General features: G+C 37.6%; 1 protein-coding gene across 6 annotated transcripts in view; it reads left to right on the top strand.

Moving 5' to 3' along the window:
* The window catches only part of LOC131692830 (zinc finger protein jing homolog), a 252,302-nt gene that overhangs the window by 153,164 nt on the left and 79,238 nt on the right, over positions 1-19,900 (top strand). For 4 of the 6 annotated variants that reach the window (XM_058980139.1, XM_058980135.1, XM_058980137.1 and 1 more), the window contains exon 3: positions 9,797-9,999. The exons of the other annotated variants lie outside the window; for them this stretch is intronic. The gene's annotated coding sequence lies outside the window, so the exon portion shown is untranslated. The remainder of the gene's footprint in view (positions 1-9,796; positions 10,000-19,900) is intronic. 6 annotated transcript variants of the gene reach the window in all.

Here is a 19,900-nt window from a genome sequence, read left to right as displayed (position 1 = left end):
ATTGGTTGGGAAAACAATCGCGGAAAGTAGCTTTATTAGAACGGAATGAACTCAAATGTTTTTTGAATCTTTCCATTTTAGCAGTTTGCATCGTAAATGATATTATCTTTAAAATTAGAGGACTTTTTATAAACAAAAAAAATTATATTTAGGATTGACAGTAAAATTCTTTGTTGTTTTATAACAGTTATTGATATAAATAATAAGCAGAAAAATCTAGAACAATCGGCAATATTTTCCTAAAAAATGAATTTACATAAACACGGTATAATAATCTACTAGGAATGCGTCGAATCCTGGGCATGTAAGTTACCAGTTTCTAGGGAGATTATCTTTTTGTTGGCGAAGAAGCATATTTACTGTCGCCTGTAACTTGGGGGATCACACACTGGCCGCTTTCTTTAGAGCCGTAGTACTCGTCTCTGCTATCGGTACTGCTAGTATCTTGACTTACAGTCGATTGCTCTAATTGACTGTTTCGTCTTCGTGATTTACGATTGTGCGTCGCCTTCAGTGTTGTTTACCTCTTCGATGGCACTTTCGTAGTGCTGGTTCTTGATTTAAAGAAGTGATTTCTGATTGTCAAATAAACATTCGTTGATGGTTGCAGTTGCAGTGAGTGAAGGTTCTGATTGGGGAGTAGTTTGTGGTTTTTCAAAATATGGTTCAAGACTATTTGCTAATTTTGATTGTAGTAATTTTCTAACTAAGCAATCAATATGCTTTATAAAGGGAGTACTCCATTAGGTATACATACGTTCGGCATAAGGACGTTAGGCATACGTACGTATCAGGGCCGCAGCTTGGTCTTCTGGCGCCCTTGGCGAAGTCTGAAGTTTGTGCCTCTTTGATTTTTATTTTAGTTCTTTAGTATGGACATGGAAATGACACACTTATTCTGATTTATTTTTTGACTTAAGAAGATTTTTTACGGAAGGCGAAATTTTTTAAAGTTGCGTTATTGTCAACGCTAGCAGCATTGTCAGCGCATACACTGATAATATAAATTCGTAAATATAATGAAATTGATCGTACAATGCACGAATTCATTCGTCGTTTTCTGCAACGAAGTATTTTCGTACATTGTAAATAGTAGGTTTCGTTCATTTCATGAACAAGAATGGCCGCTTGATGAACGAAAGCTTTCGTAAATTTTACATAATTATTATATACTGCACGAATGTTATCGTTGATAACGACATTATTTTTCTTGAATGGAACGGAATATTTTGTTTATTTTAATAAACGTTTGTGTATATTACGAACGATTTCATTGGTCGCACGAATTCAATTCGTTCATCTTAGAAAAGTTTTCGTATTTGTTACCCTCATATTTTTTCCATGCGATCTTTTGGAATCGATGTTTGACAACACCGATTTTTTTTCACAATTAAAAAATCGATCTGGCCAAATCGATTTCATTGTGGTATGGAGAAATGGCCACTTGATAAACGAAAGGTTTCGTAATTTTTACTTATTTAGTGTACATTGTACGATTATTGTATATGATAACGACATCATTTTGGTGAATGAAACGAAATGATTCGTTTATTGTAATAAAAGTTTGTGTACATTACGGACGATTTCGTCGGTTGCAGGAATTCATTTCGTTTATCTTAGAAAAGTATTCGCATTTTTACCATATTTTTTCAATCGATCTTTTAGGATCACAACAATGATCGATAACATATTTTATTTTTTCAACTAAAAGGATCGATCTGGCAAAATCGATTTTATTTCAACTTGCTCAACTCCATTGAGGACTAGAAAGATTGTGGTGTGAAGTAATAGCCTCTTGATGGACGAATGCTTTCGTAAATTTTTCATATTTAGTGTACATTGCACGAATGTTATTGCTGAAAACGGGAATGTAACAAAATGTTTCGTTTATTTTAATAAACGGTTGTGCATATTACGAACGATTTCATTGGTCGCACGAATTAATTTTGTCCATCTTAGAAAAGTTTTCGTATTTAATAGCATATTATTTTGACATTCCTCCAGCAGAGAAAAACTCAAACTTCTTCATAAAAAACCAACGAGCAGTTTGCGATGGCTCAACTGGATTCGTACTGCTCCGGATTATGGATCAACAGGAAGCGAAAGAGGTTCAGGAAATCTTCCTGAAACCGAAGGACACGGATACGGTTACTAAATAGTCAGACCGAGACCGTCGTGATGATCAACAATTATTGACTCCATATTCTACTTATATCGAAGCTCTTTTGACGTTGACGGTTTGACGAATTGTGCTCGTAAATATTATTAAGACATTCGTATTTTGCAGTGAACAATTCGTTTGCCTAATGAAACCGTTTCGTAATTAACCAACGAAAGTCGTTCACGAAAAACTCGTATTAAAAAATAAAAGTGTTGCAATAGAATTACGAATGATTCATCATATGTACAAAAAATTCGTATATTTTATAAAAATTATCTGCACGAATCTAATTTGCAGCGATTTACGAATATATTCTATCAGTGTATTCCAACCAGTCAATTGTTGATTATGGCACATCAGAGCTCATAAAAATTGACATCCCAGAGAGAACTTAAAAGAGGATCGAAATTCAATTCATACCGGCTGCGCTGAATGAAATGTTTCAGTTGTGTTTCTCGTTCATTCATTCGTTCTGTGTGTATTCATTCAGCTCTTTTCGGGTCAAGGTCAACTTCAATTCAAGCAAAAATGCATCAGACATAACTTACGCAGTTATACTTATACTCTAAAATGTAAAAGATACTACCTTCTGCCATCGATTTATCCTCATATAACAAATGAATGATTTTATTGGTGAATGAGTTTTATTTCCTCTGAACTAACGGAATCGATTCTGCGTGAAATTTCAGTCAACTTGAAAGTGAATAAATGAGAGAGGTGTGACATTTATTACATTTATACCTTGATCAATGGGTACATGTACAGGGTGCGCCAACTGGATGTACCCTTTTGCAACATTGAACAACTCCGCCATTTTCAGCCGTAATTCACAAGTAATCAAATTTTTTTAGGATATTTTATGCCATTTATTATAAACCAGGTTTGGAACACAACGTCGAATAAATGACCACCACATTTGACACACAACAAGCAGTCCTTTTGCGGGCATTTTGCTTGACATTGGAAAGCATTTCGGGCTTAATCGCAGCAATTTCAGCTTTGAGTTTGTCAAGGTTCTTAGATTTCTTTACTTTTCTTGTAACCCTACAGGTGTTGAAACTGAATGCTGGTTTCGGTAAATGCTCGCAGAAATAGGCAACTGATTTTGAGATTTCGCATCACCGTAGAGTATATCATGAGATTTGAATCATAAGTCCATCCATCATTTGGCAAATGGAGTGGAACAGAGATTCTTTTATGATCTATTACTGAGCATCCAGCTATACTTCGAGCAAAGATGTCCACATGTTTGTTTTACTGTCCTAGGACTAGTCTTTCAATTTATTAAATCTCCAGGTATTTTTAGTATTTCACTTTGCCCCGGTCTCTAGGCTCGTGCATAAATGATTTTTCTTGCAAAAACCCAGCTGATGGTAAAACGATTGTCGAAGATGATTCGTCATCACTTCGGCTTTCCGTTTCGAATCATACACATTGATCTCGATCCGATCATATCTGAACTTCTGTCGGATCAAAAGTAATATGTCAGATATCATAAGTTCGCCCAGATGAGTTCAAAATTATGATATTCTAAAGCAAACAAATGACGATACTGGCGACAAGTCTTTTGTAAAGAACTACCGCGTCTACATGCTCGCTCAAAGAGTTTAGATCGAAGGTGAGGTCATCGATTCGAGTTTATCATGGGATCTATCGAAACACAGGGTTGGCTGTTCCAAGGACTCATTGCTCCAGTAAGCGAAGATATTGATTGGTGGTCGCATTGGACGGGACAAAATTATCTTCCACCGTAGACTCGTATCGGGTAACCTTGGTGAGACTGCTTCCTGATTACATCTTCTCCGGCAAGGTTCGTCCATCTGATCGATTGTTTATCCCAGGCGTCATGATTTGCGCATATAGATACTAACAAATGAGTCATTGTGGTAATAAAACGCGGTGTGGCAAGTACGCCGAGATTCATTAAGATGGCTTCTGTATTGAGACCGCTGAAAAGTGTGCTTATTGTGGGGAGAATCCACATGATATATTACCATGTCCCGCATACAAACACTGCCCGAATAATCTAAATCTTTTCATGAAATGCCTCCAAATATAACAGCTCGAACAAACCCTGACACAAAGCTGAAGCAAACAGAAACTTGAGATCAAACCACGAGTTTCTAGCGCTTTCAGAAACACCAAAACTGCCGTGATGTTTCAACCAGAGATTGAACTTAATGCAGGATTGGTTGGGCCTAGATTTGGACGCCGTGAACTTTGTGATATTTCGATAGTCCCGGTACCGGGGACACTTCAATTCTCATGTTACGAAATGAGCTTAAGCTATCTACCTTACTACCCAATATTTGCGACAGTTGAAGAAAATGGTCTGTTGTACTGTTCATTATCACACATCTATTCTACTTGTCCTTCTATGTAATCTGAAAAAAGGAGTCGCTTTCATGGTTTTTTTTTCATTTCGCCTTCGTTTCATCAGAATCCGCTACTAATTTAGTTCCAGGAGTAAGATAGTGCCTTTTCATGAGAAAAGTTCTACTTAAGCGCGATGTCCCCCAAGAAAAAGAGTCCCGTTAAGCAGACGAGAACTATTGAAATTGAATCTCGGTTCGCAAGAGCAAGCCAATTCAAAATGCACTATGCTAAAATTCTTACGAAAAAGGGAAATTTAGATGAAAACCAATTTTTCTCCACTAAGGGGAAAGTTGGGTAAAAGCTTGAACAGAACCGAAGCATTTTTTCTTACTACTGAAAATTTCTTCAAAGGTAAAAATTTGCTTGTCTTGTGGGTCTAAAAGTGCTTTTTCACACATCGTATACACGGCTCAAGGATAAAATGTCCAGCTAGCAGAGTGTTCTGCGAATTACAGAAGGTTTACACTGGAAGAAAATTGCAACCAACTCAAGATTCACAATCCGAAGGAATTCAAGCAACCATCTGACAGACGTGTCCGCCCCATCTGCGGGACATTCTCACCAGCAAGAGGGCACAACCCAGCCAGTATTTCAGATAAGTGAGAGATTTCCAATTTTCCTTACCTTACCGATCAACTTTTTATTCTGCTATATAAACTTGAAGAAATTTTTACTCAAATAAAAGAAGCAGCATAGTATAGGGATATTCACTTGTTTTTTGGGTACAGAAACAACAAATTTTTTTTGCCCGGATCAATTTTTTTCTCGGTTTAGTAGTCAAAAATATTCGACACGTATTTTTTATTTCAACATAGTAGGCGAGACTTTCGAGATTTTTTGTGTTGAATTTCACCATTTGAACAAAACCTACTTTTTTCAATCGCTCGTACTGTCAAAAGTAAAGAAGGTACCCACAAGTGCCCAAAACATGAAATGTGCGCCTTTTTCATAGCTTTCGGATGAAGTATATTAATACTTACTCAACGTATTGGTTTCATGGAAAATATTGAAAGGTTTAAAACATATCGATTTTTTTTCAAACTTGGACATGATTTTTTTTCTTTTTTTATTATATGAAATAGGAAAATCATTTTTCTTGTTGCCATAAAAATTTGGGAGTGGGCAATCAAATACTTACGGAGATGTGAATGTTTCAATCGCGCCTTTGATCAATGGGTACATGTAAACTGCATATGATCCTATATATGCTTTACTGTGTAGTTATTACTATTGAATAGCGAATTGAAAGCCGATATAATGCTATTGTAATGCGGTGTTTATTCTTTATGAAACTGGTTGTTGATTTGGGGATGCTGAATGCTGCTATTATAATCATCGACTGAGCGGTAGCCACAAATTTGGTAACCGTTTGTGGCCCAAGTAGTAGCATTCAAAACGGGTTTTTGGTTTGATTCACCATAGCTGAGTGGGAAACCGGTTGTGACATATCCTCATCATCAGCTTTTGTGCAATGTTACCAATGGTGTCCTGTTTTACTACAGTACTAGCACGTAGAAAGCAGTCTTCGATAGGGGCTTGTGTAATGTTAGTTCCATTTATTTTGAATCGTAGAGTTGTACAGAAAGGAGCAGGTCTTTCCACCTAGTTCTATTCGTAGAAAGGAATAGATCTTTCGAACCAAAGAATCACCACACAATCGATTATTAGTTATGCAATCTGCGTTTCGACTTCATCTCATCAGAATCCATTACTAACTTAGTGACAGGACTACGCTAGCGCCGGATTGACGGTAGCTTCAAAAAGTCACTAAGTTAGTGTCAGATTCTGATGAGACGAAGCCGAAATTCCATAACTAATTTAGTTACATTTGTCGGTTGTCACGGTAAAGATAGACACGTCTACCTTTTCAGGACACATGTTAGTGAACTCGGGTGATTCGTAGTTATTCTGCCTAAGCTCGACCCTCATTAACAGAAGGCAAAGATTAAGCCCGTACGATATTAAGCCTGTTCTGATGACCCTGCCACTTCTAGTTTTTCGATCTGTTTACTTCACATCCTTACATGGCTCTAATTTTCATAACTTTCCCTACCCAGTAATCTCTAGCTAATTGAATGTCGTTAAAATGTAAAAAAGAAAATGTGACTAACATAGTCGAAATAACAAAGGAAAAAAAATTAGTTACAGGTTTTGTGATCTTCGTGCGCAAAGATGGTTTTAAACAATTTTCTCCTTAAAAGGGCTAAGGGTTTCAGCGTGAAAAAAAACATATATGCGATTTTTTTTTTTTAAATTTTGCGTGAAGCGAATCGATCAAAACTTTCGTACATTATAATTTATCATTTCAATAACATTCTGTTATTTTTCTATGCAAAAATATCGACAAACGACTCGGTGACGAAGCTTTTTGTAGAACGTCTCTAGAAAAAAACACGATTTGAGGTGTTAACTGCCATTCAAAAACTACTTGACCGTATTCTTTCAAACTTTGCATCCACATTCTATGTTAAAAATACCTAACCTCTACGTCGAGTTTTTGAGATAGTTTTTCAATTATAGGGGGTTTTTACTCTTTTGAAATAAAAATCGCTAGTTTTCACGAAAAATTGCGCCTTAATTGAACAATTATCTCGAAAACTCAACGTTGGGGTTAGATAATTTTTATACAGACTGTGTATACAAAGTTTGCAATAAATCGGTTAAGTAGTTTTTAAATAGCTGTTAACACCGCAAATCGTGTGTTTACAGAGACGTTCTACATAAAGCTTCGTCACCGAGTCGTTTGTCGATATTTGTGTATCCAACAAAAAATACCTTTAACAGGCCGACCAGGGTAGCCGGGTACCCACAAATTGAAATGCTCATAACTATGGCTTTCTTTAACCAACTGGGACACTTTTGAATGTTTTAGATTCAGGATCTCGTCCACTTTTTGAACTTGGTCAAATTATCTGGTTCTTGGTAATCCGGAGTTTCCGGAGTAATGTTCCAACACTAGGATATGATTCATACATTTTAATATTATCCTAGCAATATGAGTATCAAAACTCTCCAAAATGTATCAGAAGTCTGTTATTTATTGTTAAGGGACCATATGGCAATTTGACCTCGGAGTGACCACTCACGGCTCCACGAGAACCTACTCCGGAATCTCCGTTCCGGAGTTAAATCACCAAATGGTTTCAAGACAACAACATACAGCCTGCTGATGCAATTCCAAGAATTTTTAAACGCACATTACCAGTATTCCATTGAAATTTACAAATTGTATCCTAGTACTGGAATGTGCTTCCGGAAATCCGGACTCCCGAGAACCGAATGAAGTAACACGATTCATTTTTACCAAGTCTAAAAGTGGATGAGTTCCTGAACCCAAATCACCCAAAGTGTCGAAATTTGTTGGAAATTACCTTAGTTATTGGCATTTTAGTTTTGTGGGCACCCGGGTACTCTCGTCGGCCTGTTACGTATTCTATTATATTCTTTTCTAACACTTACACAGCCAGTATCGAAAAGCATCCTGGAATACCCTCATCGACCCTCCTCCTTTAGACCTCTTTAAGAAGGGGGTCTTTTAATATCAGCAATATTATTAACCCAAAAGCTTTACTTTCAATCTCCAGCTATGGAATTTCATTAATTGAAACCTAAAAAGGTACCCAAGTACCACGTCAGACGCATAACGGTTACATTTAGATCAAAACAAAATATGGCTTAATTTTACCCGTGATATCTAACCGACAACACTAAAGCGACAAAGCGGCTTGGACAGGGACAGAACTCAGGTATCAGATGATACACCACATACAAAATACACAATTTAACATTACAGCGATGTGTGACTGTGGTCAAGATGAATTTTACGTATCCAAATGAGCAGGAATCTGACATATTTCCGTTTGTGAATACGTCAAATTTCATGCTCCCTCGGAGACATCAGACGTTGTTGACCACACTCTAACTAGACTGGTCTAACAAACATGTTCTGATCGTTTTGAGGCGTTGCGTTCAAATGAGTTCATTCGAACCTAGGTCTCAATCAGTAGACTTGTTCACTGAAATACTTGTTTCCTCATTTTGCAAATTTCTTTAAATAGGGGAAACAACAATTGCTTTTCAAGTAACAATTTACAGTTCTTACTACTATCCGACTGCATCATAATTCCAAGCCCAATCGGCACAGGAAGGTAGTGGCACCTCTAATCACTCAGGTATGGCGATTGATTATTTCGCGTCACTCGCCCACCGTCGCCATCCATCCACCGCCGGCCTACTACATTGGAAAAGGAAGCAGGGCTTTGTGTAAATCTACACCCTTGAAACGGGCTGTCAAGAACGAAGTGGTTTTTCCCCCGTTGCAAACTCATCCAAGCGCTACGGAAATTAAAATGCAATTTGAAGAGTTGCTGATGCAGTCCGCGCATTATTTTGTACCGAACTCGGTCGGGTCGGTTCGAGGGCGATTGGTCTTGGTCTTGAAGCGGGGAACGGCGCAACATTCCACCAGTGCCGGAGCTGCACGCTACACCTGGGGAGCATGAGGTGGCTAATTTTTGTGCCTATGCCTGCAGGTTGGATAAAGTGTGCGCGATTTTTGCGCTGTGATTGCAATTAATTTGCTTGCGCAAGAGAAAAAAATAAGTTGCACAGCCGGATTGAGGCGCGTGATTCGATTCCTGCGGCACTGCGTGCCAACTAGCGAGCGTGTGCGTATGTGTGTGTGTATGTGAGCTTCGAAAGGCTTTGGAACTGCGGTTAGAAGCATGATTCCTCCAAGGTGGTTTGGTGAGGGTTGGAATGCAGTTAGTTTTCCAGTTGGTGAGACTTTATTACCGGGACGAAATTGAAATAGTTCACTGAGATTATTTTTTGCATTTGGTTAGTTTACTTTGACACGGTACGTTGTCAATGAAAGTGCTAAATGTTTTGCGAATTTCATTTTTCCTTGGTATTCATTTTTGGGGATGGTTCGGTTCTACATCTTTTATTGAGCCTTTATATAAAAAACGGTATTATGCAAAATGACAACTTGAAACTAATGATGTTTGATTTTCTTGAAACTAGAAAGACGGTTACATTATACTAGACGTACGAGGAGAATGAATTCAAATCACTTAATAGTACGGGAAAGATCTCAATCTTTATTCTAACTAAAACAAAAAGAGATTGAACAATGATGCCTAATGTTTCTCGAAGATCGATTGATCAATGACATATAAACATGACGTTCCCTATAATAATTGCAATGATAACATTTTCTTTAATTACTAACATGCTATTCTCTTTTTCAATTTTCAGGTATGGCGTTTGCTGGCGTGGAATATCTTACAAAATTATATACGCCATAATTGGAGAAGTTTTAACTTTTCCCTACAGAAGCGTCTTTCGAGTTCACACAACACATGAGCATCGTATAATTACCTCATAGCGTGAATACGAATACAAATGAGTTGTAAGTACAGCCTTTAATCTTCAATTAACCTCACAATGATGTTAACGTGGTAGGTACACGACAGAAATGCATCGTTTCGATGCATTTCAATTCTAGCGTCCATCATCATCATCGTCATGGCAGCTGCCTGATATCTGCACACTTTTCGTGCATTTTTTTTTTCTTTGTCTTCTAATTCAATCCAGTATAACAAGCATAATTGCATTTCTCGAATCTGCCAAGGTCGAAGCAATCATGGTGGATTTTTGATCAAACCACCTTACTATCCATGATCGCATAATTGTCCCATTTTCTATGAGATTTCCTATCTTTATGGGACTGATATGCGATCATAGGCAGCTTACGTCTGTGACACCATTTATTAAATACTCCCCTAAAATTACGGTGCTAAGGAACCTGGCAGCACTGCGACCATCTCCTCCCATCGCTGAAGTTTACTCAACCGCCAAGTAGGGTTCCCATCCCTGCATCTCGTATATATGTGCTGACCAACGAACGACACCACACTCACCGTGGCGTCGTAGTTACAGCAACCGAGAAGTTTTCGTGCGGAACCAAACCTGTCTTCCCACATTAGCGTGTAGAAGCAGTACGCCCGGTAGATGCTGCCGGAAGCAGGTGAGAGCGGGGTTGTGCACACTTGACCTCGAATTGGCAAGTATCTAGCAGTTGCACATTGAGTGCATTGGTAATCATGCAACTGCACTCACAGTTCGCGGTGAGGAGAATGAAAAAAAAATCGGTATACCCATCATTCTTTGTCGTTCTGTTTCATGTTCTAGCCTCGTAGCAGCGGTGGGATTGGCATATCGGCAGCCAACCGTTGCCGGTGTGCTATCTATTTATGGCACTGAGAGAACGTAACGGAAGACGACGTCTTCAACGTAACAGGTGCTATTTTTTATCGATGAGTGTCCGCCGTCAGTTGGAAGATGCCGGACGGAAACAGGTCGAGGCTTTCAGGTTTGTTTTACTTGAGACTGTATGATTGGGTTCGTGAAAATGGTACCAGGCGTTCAACTCTGAAATAGCTTGGAATTATTTTGGAACCAGCCTAAGGATAACCTAGTTTCAAAGCGCTCTTGAAGGTGGGATGCTTTGATTCCCTTCCTCAAACAAGTCAGAAACTATTCGGATGTTCTGTTTGTGTTGATGAAATTGTGCCTCCAATTTGCTAAGGCTGAATCGGAGTCGTAAATGGCAAAATTTTATAGCACCATGTAATTTGTCGAGAGGAAGTTTCAAATTATGTACAACATTTAATATATTTGCCCACAGAAAAACATGGTTATAGCTTCAATCAAAAAAATGATATGGTGTGAAATATACTGTTCGACTTATCTTGGGCTTTTGTCGCAATGCCTTTGAGACTTGCAAAAATTGAAGTTTCCTAATGAGACTTTGAGGGAACATTAGCAAGCATACTGATTTTTATGATATCAGGTCAGATGTCATTTTGTCTAATTTCCTTTGAACGAATGTAATTTAGTCGAAGGCCATTTGGCCGAATATTCATTGGACAAAAGCCATTTGACTAATTATCACTTGATTGAAAGTCATTTAAAACATGCTCTTTGGCCAAATATCATTTGGTTAAAGGCTATTTGACCAATCATAGTTGCACAATAATCTTCTGTAACTGTACAGCAAAACGTAAAATCAATATCGAAATTTAATAACAAATGTTTTGCAATCTACGAAGAGCGGTTGATGTTGTGAAGAAGGGTTAGGAGCATCGATTCAGTAACTCATTTAGGAAGATTGAAGGAATATCTGTTTGATTTTGATTTAGAGTAGAATTTTTGATACCATATAGGTATCACTCCGCGCAAAGTGAACAAAAAAGATGAAAATTTGAAATTGAACTTCACAGATTTGAAGCAATTGTGGAGGAATTGTTCATCTAGGGCCAGTATATAAAGATTGAAACGCTCTATATCAGGGTAGGCTCAAATTATATTGAGATTAAAATTGTGCTTTGTTGAAAAAATGTCTGAACACACATCCGAATTTTCAAAACAAATGCGCATTGCGAGAAAAATGAACTTTTAGTTTTCAACTGCAGTTAAAAACTTATATTTTTTTCTAAACTGCTTGAACAATATCCTTCAAAGAACAACTTACGGATTGGGTTCAGAATAAATAGAACCAATAGAGATATAATCCAAAGAAAATCAATGGTTTTGACAATTAGTCAAACCGGGAGCTTCTCTCATGGCCCGAGGGCTGGATCAATTAACACAAAAAGTTGGATTTTTATATACTGGTCCAAGATGAACTATTCCTCCAAAACTGGTTCAAATCCGTAAAGGTCGATTACACGTGCCTTGATCACTTCATGCGAAATGACCCATGTACAAACAAATTCTCATATGTTAAACGCGTTTATTTAATTTTTTGTGATTCATAACCACAGTGAGCTGCCCAGTTAACATCTTGTTAGATTCCTAATGATCAGAACTCAGAAATATTGACATTCCCGGGTTAGGTGAAAAGAGGAGCGAAACTCTATAAATACCCGCCGCACGGAAGGGATTGATTGTCTCATCCTTCATTCGTGCGGCAAGATGCATTCATTCAGTTATTTTCGATTCAAATTCAACTTCAGTTGCAATCTGAATTTTGTTTCCTTGCTGGATCTGAGATGGATTATCGAGCAAGAATGCCCCAGACATAGATTACGCAATTCACTAATGCTCTAAAAAGATATCTACTCCCTTCAATTTGTTCACATGTGACAACTGAATGCTTTTGTTTGTGAATGAATTTATATTTCCTCTGAACTTAAGGCAATCTATTCTACGTAAAACTTTAGTCAGCTTAATTCGATAAATGCACACAGAAATAAGCAACTGAATTTGAGATCTCGCACCACTGATATACTTTTTCCAAAAGTATTTCTTTCTGAATGTTGTATTTTTTGTACATTCCGATAAGTCATTCAACCACAGGTTTTTTTAAAGAATCGTTTTTTTAAAGAAACTTTTTTTAAAAAAGTCATGGCTAATTCAATCTTTTTCAAGAATCGATTCTTTCGATCGTCATCGTGCATCTCTAACATTTAAATAAACAAAAAATGAAAAAAAATGAAATTATCATGTCATGATCCTTAGTATACATATATAGCAATTTCTGGGCCAGAGCAACGATTTTATTGCATTTCGTGAGATATACATGAAAAGAGCAGTGAAATTTATATGAATTTGTATTTAACAAGACGTGAAAATACGCGTTGTTAACTATATTCCAGTTTATTCAGCTAAGTTTCATATTTAAACTAATACAACGATTTAATTTGCAGTTTGGAACATGTAGAATCTTGTTATCAGGCAGCAAAATACGCCGCGATGTTGCTAATATCAAATATAATTAACCCAAAATGTATACCTGTCGTCCTGCAAAGCTTCTCTTTTTAAAATTTAAATCATACCTGATCGATGTAGGATAAAAATTTGTTCCTTGTTTATCTTCTAGATATTATTCATTGTATTAAGGTATTGAAGAAGCGGATCATGCTAAAAAGAAGGACTCTATCAAAACTATTGGACTAAAAGCTACAAATATTTTAAATACAAGAATAAATATGGGCGAATAAAATAAAAAATAAAGACAATTAAATTAACATTAAATAAAATTGAATTAAAAATACACACCTAGAAAAAATAGTGTAAATTTACGTCTCCTGACCATGACATATACGAGCATCAAAAATGACTTAGTTTTACGTTTGATTTTATTTTACATGACGTTTAATTTCGTAAATCATGTAAAATTACTCCACATATAGCGTTTGTTCTGAATGGTAGGAAGTGTAATTTTATGTGATTGGGCATGTAAAGTATATGTAGCATGTAAAATTAAACGGAACAAGGTAATGTTTCGTCATTTCGTGAATTACTAGTTGTTGAATTGTGTCATGTTTGCAATTACGTCAACGATAAAATTCAGATATTTTTGGTGTGTAACTAAAGCGTGACAATTCATACGATTTAGGCACCACTATGTTCAATATAGTTAAAGCTGTGACACATTCTTTCGTCGTTGGTTAAAATTCAAACAATTTAAGTTATATGTTAACTAAATACATGATTATTTCTTCTACTAATACAAACATTGATGGTCAAATTATTTGTGAGACTATTGATCGACAAAGAAAAAAACAATTTGACGGAGACCACATTTTGTTTTGCGGAAAATATTGACGTTTTTTGACAAGGTAGTATCAGGACCTGTTTTTTAAGAATTTGAAGATAATGTAATAACCATAAAAATAGTTACCGTGCGGGATATTTGCATTCAGATCGGCAAAGTGGCTGGTTATGGTGTGCATTTAAGTTCTGAAAATAATCGCGAAATTAAATTTTGTGTAGAGCAAAGCCCATTTAAAGCGAGAAAGTCAAATAAATGTTCAAAAACTGTTCTTTACAACCAAGATAACATCATTTCGAAATCGTTAGCTTTGGAAGCTTAGTATCATCGTGGAAGTTTTACAACATTATACATTGCATCTTATGATAAATAATTTTGATGAATAATCCTTTTGGAATTACTTATGTAGAATTTACTCTTTCGAAAAATTAATTAGAGTATTGATGTCTTCAGTAAAGCTGTTTAGGATGTCATTTGAAACAACTATGTTAAAGGTATGAAAGCTTTAGAATTTATCATCTATTTTTTCTTTTAAACACCTGCAAAACATCTTTTTTTTTACAATGATATATCAGACAAGTCTTGGTCAGGCAGGAAGAGTCTTGCTAATTATTGTAGGAAATAGGCACTTTTTGGCTCGATTCCCGATTTTATAAGGTATCTTTTCTGGATGGAATTTTTTTATGGACCGAGATGTTTAAGAAAACTATATCTCAGTCTGCTTCTTCATGTCGCACAGATCAGAAACCCAAAGCACGCCGCTTGCGAACAGCATACAAACAAAAACATACTACCCGCGCCGCTTTAACGTGTACATGTATAGACATATAGACATAGCAAAGTTCCGTTGCCCTCAACTGTGAGTGAAATGAGTGAGCCACAAAATGGATTTCGCCCATTGCGGGAGAACACAATCGTGATTGACTTTTCGCAAACCGGACTTAGGCCTATAGTGCGCGAGGAGGAACAGTTGGTCAAGGTGAAAATGGAACTTATTCTTACAGAAGCTTCACACGTCCAGCTACATCATACAAGGCAAGTTGTACTGATAACGTTCAACTCCTTAATCGGGGCAGAATGTTTCGTAGCAAAGAACAATATGCAGGGGGTAGGCGTGACGTAGTTGGTAAATCGATTGCCTTGTACGCAGCGCACCTGGGTTCGAGTCCCGACCCCGTACATAGGGTTAGAAATTTTTCATAAGAGACTTTTCTAGCCCGAAGAGCCGAATGACCTTAAGGTTAAAACGTCTATAATCTAAATAAAAAAACAATATGCAACATGACATCGAATATGAAAACGTCAAAACCAAGATCCCCGTGTATGTGGACCTCGATCTAATTGAAATACGCCTCCATGATTTGGCACCTCGTAATAGTACGGAATATACTAAAACAGTTATTGTCAACCTGGGGTCCGCGGACCCCTAAGGGGCCGTGAAGTCTTTGTTGGGGGTCCGCGAAGAAAAATATATTTTTCGAGTGCATATTAAAATTTCAAGTTTTGTTTCTTAACAAACTGAAAATAACATATTGGTAGCATACAAAATCGATGTTTATCCGTGGGGGTCCGCAGCAACCGAGGGTGATTTCTAAGGGGTCCGTGGTACGAAAAAGGTTGAGAACCGCTGTACTAAAAGATTCATGTCGAAGTATGGAGAAGTGGAATCCGTCACAAACTTTATATCTGCGAGTTAATTCTGTTCGTGTTTGTATTGTTTACTGATTTTATCTTGTATCAATATAATAATTATCTTCTGAATAAATCGTAAGCTCACAGTTTTGAAGGAAGAAGATGGTGATTTAGTCACAAAACACATTAGGTTCAGTCTGTTAAAATTTTACATAATTGAGATTCGACCTAAATCATTTGCTGAAATTCGGGAAATCATAGCTTTTTTCAATTTTATTTAATTTATTTGGAATTTTATTTTATTTTCATTGTGGCAAAAAGTTTTGATTTCACTATTTTCGGTTCATCGGTTTTAACGGTACCCCGGTGTGCTCAAAACCGTTATGAACAGAAAGAAATGATCAAGAATTCGGAATTCGAAAGATATTGAATCCAAGCACCTTTTCAGTGGATTTCATAATGATCCCTCGAGAGAATCGAAAGATACAACGATTTTAGGTTTCATGTCAATTGTCATTAGGCTACGACCATATACCCATAGCTTTGGTCTGACCTTTATCCATCTATTTGGACCTGAATTTTATATTATTTTGCATATTCTTTTCACATTTTAAAAGTAAACAAAGTTTGCAGTAATATGGCTAATTTCGTTGCGTGTGAACATGCAATTTAAGCTGTACAGGTAATTCTTGCAATGAAATGGATAAAAAAATCAAAATTTATGAAATGCAATACTTTTATATTTTTTACTGGTACTTAAGGATCTCGACAATATATAAAAAATATGAAGACAGCATGCTTTATGTCATAATTTTTTGTTTTGATTTTACAAAATTCTCTTGGTCAAGTCTCCGCAGGTCTTGTCAAGTCTCCGCGGGGAGACTTGACCAAAAAACTCATCTCTGAAAAACTTTTATAACTTTGAAAAAAGTGAACCAAAAATTCTGCAAAAAATCATGAATACGCACAATACTGCTGCGCATTATGTTTAAATGAGTTTTGAAGGATTACAAACGATATTAGACATTTACGTAGGTTTAACTGAAAACCTGGTCAAGTCTCCCCATGTTCCCCTACATGGAGAGTATTCAGCGCAGACAGACAGACTTTATAGACTGGGAAAATAATTTCGTGACGTTTCGAGAATTTTAATAACTAACTGTTTTTAACACCCATCAATTCCGTTGCAGGGGTGAGCAAGTTCTAGGCTCATAATTTTCAGTTTTAAATTTTAAAACTCGCAATGAATCTAGAACTTGGCCATTCCTGAACATAGTCTTGTCATTTGTCAAAACAGTGGTAGTCGATTGTCATTTAGAACAAGCGAACTAATCCGATAAACAATTTTCCTGTCTGGATAAGGGACCATTCATAAATTACGTAACGCAAAAATTACCCAAAATTGAATCCCCCCTCCCCCTATGTAACAAATTGTCACAAGTTTCTCCATCCTCCCCTCCCCTGTTACGTAACAAATTCCAAGAAAATTTTTTTTTTCTTCGATGAAAACATGTTACGTAACAATCTAGTTAACACCCCCTCCCCCCTATGTCACAACTTGTCACAACTTGTCGTACCCCCTCTCCCCCCCTAAATGCGTCACGTAATTTATGAATGGTCCCTAAAGGCTTAGACAGTTCTTGTTTAGATAATTCTTTGTTTTACAATTTACTTCTCATGCAATGGGTCATATATGATATTACGGATACCATCTGGCGTCCGTCTATCGCGATAAACGTTTTCTTCATGACGGGGCACATCCACGGAAGCCAGCCAGAGGTCATTCGCAGTCTGCTCACACTACAAGGGTAATGAAATCGGTCAAGCAAAAGTTGAGCCAAATCCAATTGGCCAGGGAAACGATTATCTTGAAATGTACCATGCAATGGTTGGTCAAACATGACTTAAACGCAGAGCTAGAGCGAAGCATAACCTGGAAATGGATCACATTGCACTTCGGATTGGTTTCTCGGTGTTTTTTCTATCTTTAATCAATAGGAAGCGAATTCGGTAGAGATATCTCTACAAACAAGTGGAAATATAAAAGATGTTTTCAACTACTGGTACTGATGTAAATTTTAAAGGCGGTCTATCTCTGGTAAAGAGACTCGATATCTCAATCTTTTCTTCTAACACTGATAGATATAAATGTAAACAAAAAATGGAGATGTCGAGTCTTTATTCGGAGTTTCAGCGTCGTTAGAACAGTAGCGTATCGAGGAGTTGTCGCTATAATATCATGGTATTTATCATAAAACATTAGCTAAATTGACTCCCATTTCAAGAATCCCTCGTATCACATTTAACACACTCAATCAAAGAACACCACCCGTTTTTTTATACCATAGCCGGAAATGAACAGCAATTGCAGCGAAGACAGTCTCATGAGACAGCAGCGGCGGCGATGGCGCAGTTCGGCCAATGAGCAGACAAAAATTAAATCACCGCCTGCGTCGAAGGTCTACCAGCCTTTCGGTAAACAACGAACGAAACATACAATTTCAAGCGATGATGCGGTAGCCGGCGGCAACGGTACTGACGACAGCGGCGACGCGCTGCTTCGCAAGTGCATCGAACTCTATCGCGGCGCGGCGCAGCGAGTTGCCTCTGTTTGTGTTCACAGCACAACGAATCACGTCAATATACCGAGACGTCTACTGCTTCTCTCGGTCTCACTCGTAAAAAATCAACATTAACCATAAAACCAAACGCGTTCATGTGGTAGTAGTGGCTTAAGCTCACAACTACGACAGTGTTGTTACGTTGAATGCATCAATTGCCTACTTCGTCTTTCACGATCCTCGTTTTGAGCGCAAGAATTTTCGAGTCACATGCGCTCGATCTCGCGCTCAGCAGTTGTGGAAGAATGGGAAGTGGAAGATCGACTGCATTGAGAGCTCGAGTGCACCTGTGTGTGTGCGCGCCTGTTTATTACCTTCAAATGTAGCTAATAAACATTCCATGACACAAAAACGAATTAAACGTTGTTTATTGTGTTATTGCTTCTTATTCGCGAGTGCGTGGTTTCTGTTTTTATCGCGCTGCGCTCACTCGTTCACTCGGCAATAGATTACGAGTGTAAAGCTGTAATAGGGTAGTCCGGCGTAATTGCGTGTTATCACGATCGCAGTACTCGGTCTAGTAAAACTAGTAAGATCTCCCGGTTAGACCTCACTCAACATCTTTCGGTGGGGTGTCCCATTTCGACACGGATCGAGATATTGCTATTGATGATGATGATGACGACGACGACGACGATGGTGATGATGATGATGTGTGTTTACGCCAGTGCATACCCAAATAAATAAATAAACATCTTACTCCCGCTGGTCTTGGATGCTGCTGCTTCACTGCATTGGTCTCTGTCCATGTCACATGATACGGAGAAGTGAGAAGTAAGATACAAAAATTTAACAACAACAAAACGACTGAGACGTGCTCGTTCTGGTGGTTAGTAAAACACCACAGCACAGTGATCTAACGCAAATCAGCGTTTAACATCTGTTGTCTGGATTTCAACGGTTGTTTGCTTTTTCGAAAACTTAATATTGCTTATTACTCGAAATGTACTTTGATGATCATTGCCCGATTAAGATAATTTATTTCTTGCAAAAAGTTATTGAAGTCCCAAAAGACCACGCAACGAGAAAAAATGAAAAAATTACACCTAAAATGTTGACCAAGGTAGTTCTCAAATCTGCAGCACTGTGCATTGCGATGGTCGGTAGGTCGGTCGCTTCACGCGGTGACACATAAGCTGAGCTAACAAGAAATATTGTACGATAGTACATACAGCGGGAGGAGGATGTAAGAGTAGGTAGCAAAATGCATTAAGTGGTTAGTAGGTCTCTCTCTACCTACGTCTCCCACACATCATCGTTTAGGAAAAGCGAGAAAAAAAGCTTTTAGCCTCGATTTACTCTTGTGAGTTGTGTGAACACACTTGCGCACACACACACACATCCGTTTACCTTCCGCAATACACAAACAAACGGAATAGAAAAAATAAATCAAAAAGAATGGAAGATGAATATGTGCAAGGAGACGTTTTACTTTTTCAATGAACTTCACAGCGACTGCGGAGATGATTTGAGGTTTCAGGAAGAACCCCTGGAAGTTTACGAATGAAATTGAGTTAAATTATCTGTATAGCCATCAAAATATCCTGA

This window comes from Topomyia yanbarensis, chromosome 3 (assembly GCF_030247195.1).
Source record: "Topomyia yanbarensis strain Yona2022 chromosome 3, ASM3024719v1, whole genome shotgun sequence".
NCBI lineage: Eukaryota > Metazoa > Arthropoda > Insecta > Diptera > Culicidae > Topomyia > Topomyia yanbarensis.
The sequence above is the reverse complement of the archived record's forward strand: the minus strand, read 5'-3'. Positions and strand labels throughout refer to the sequence as shown.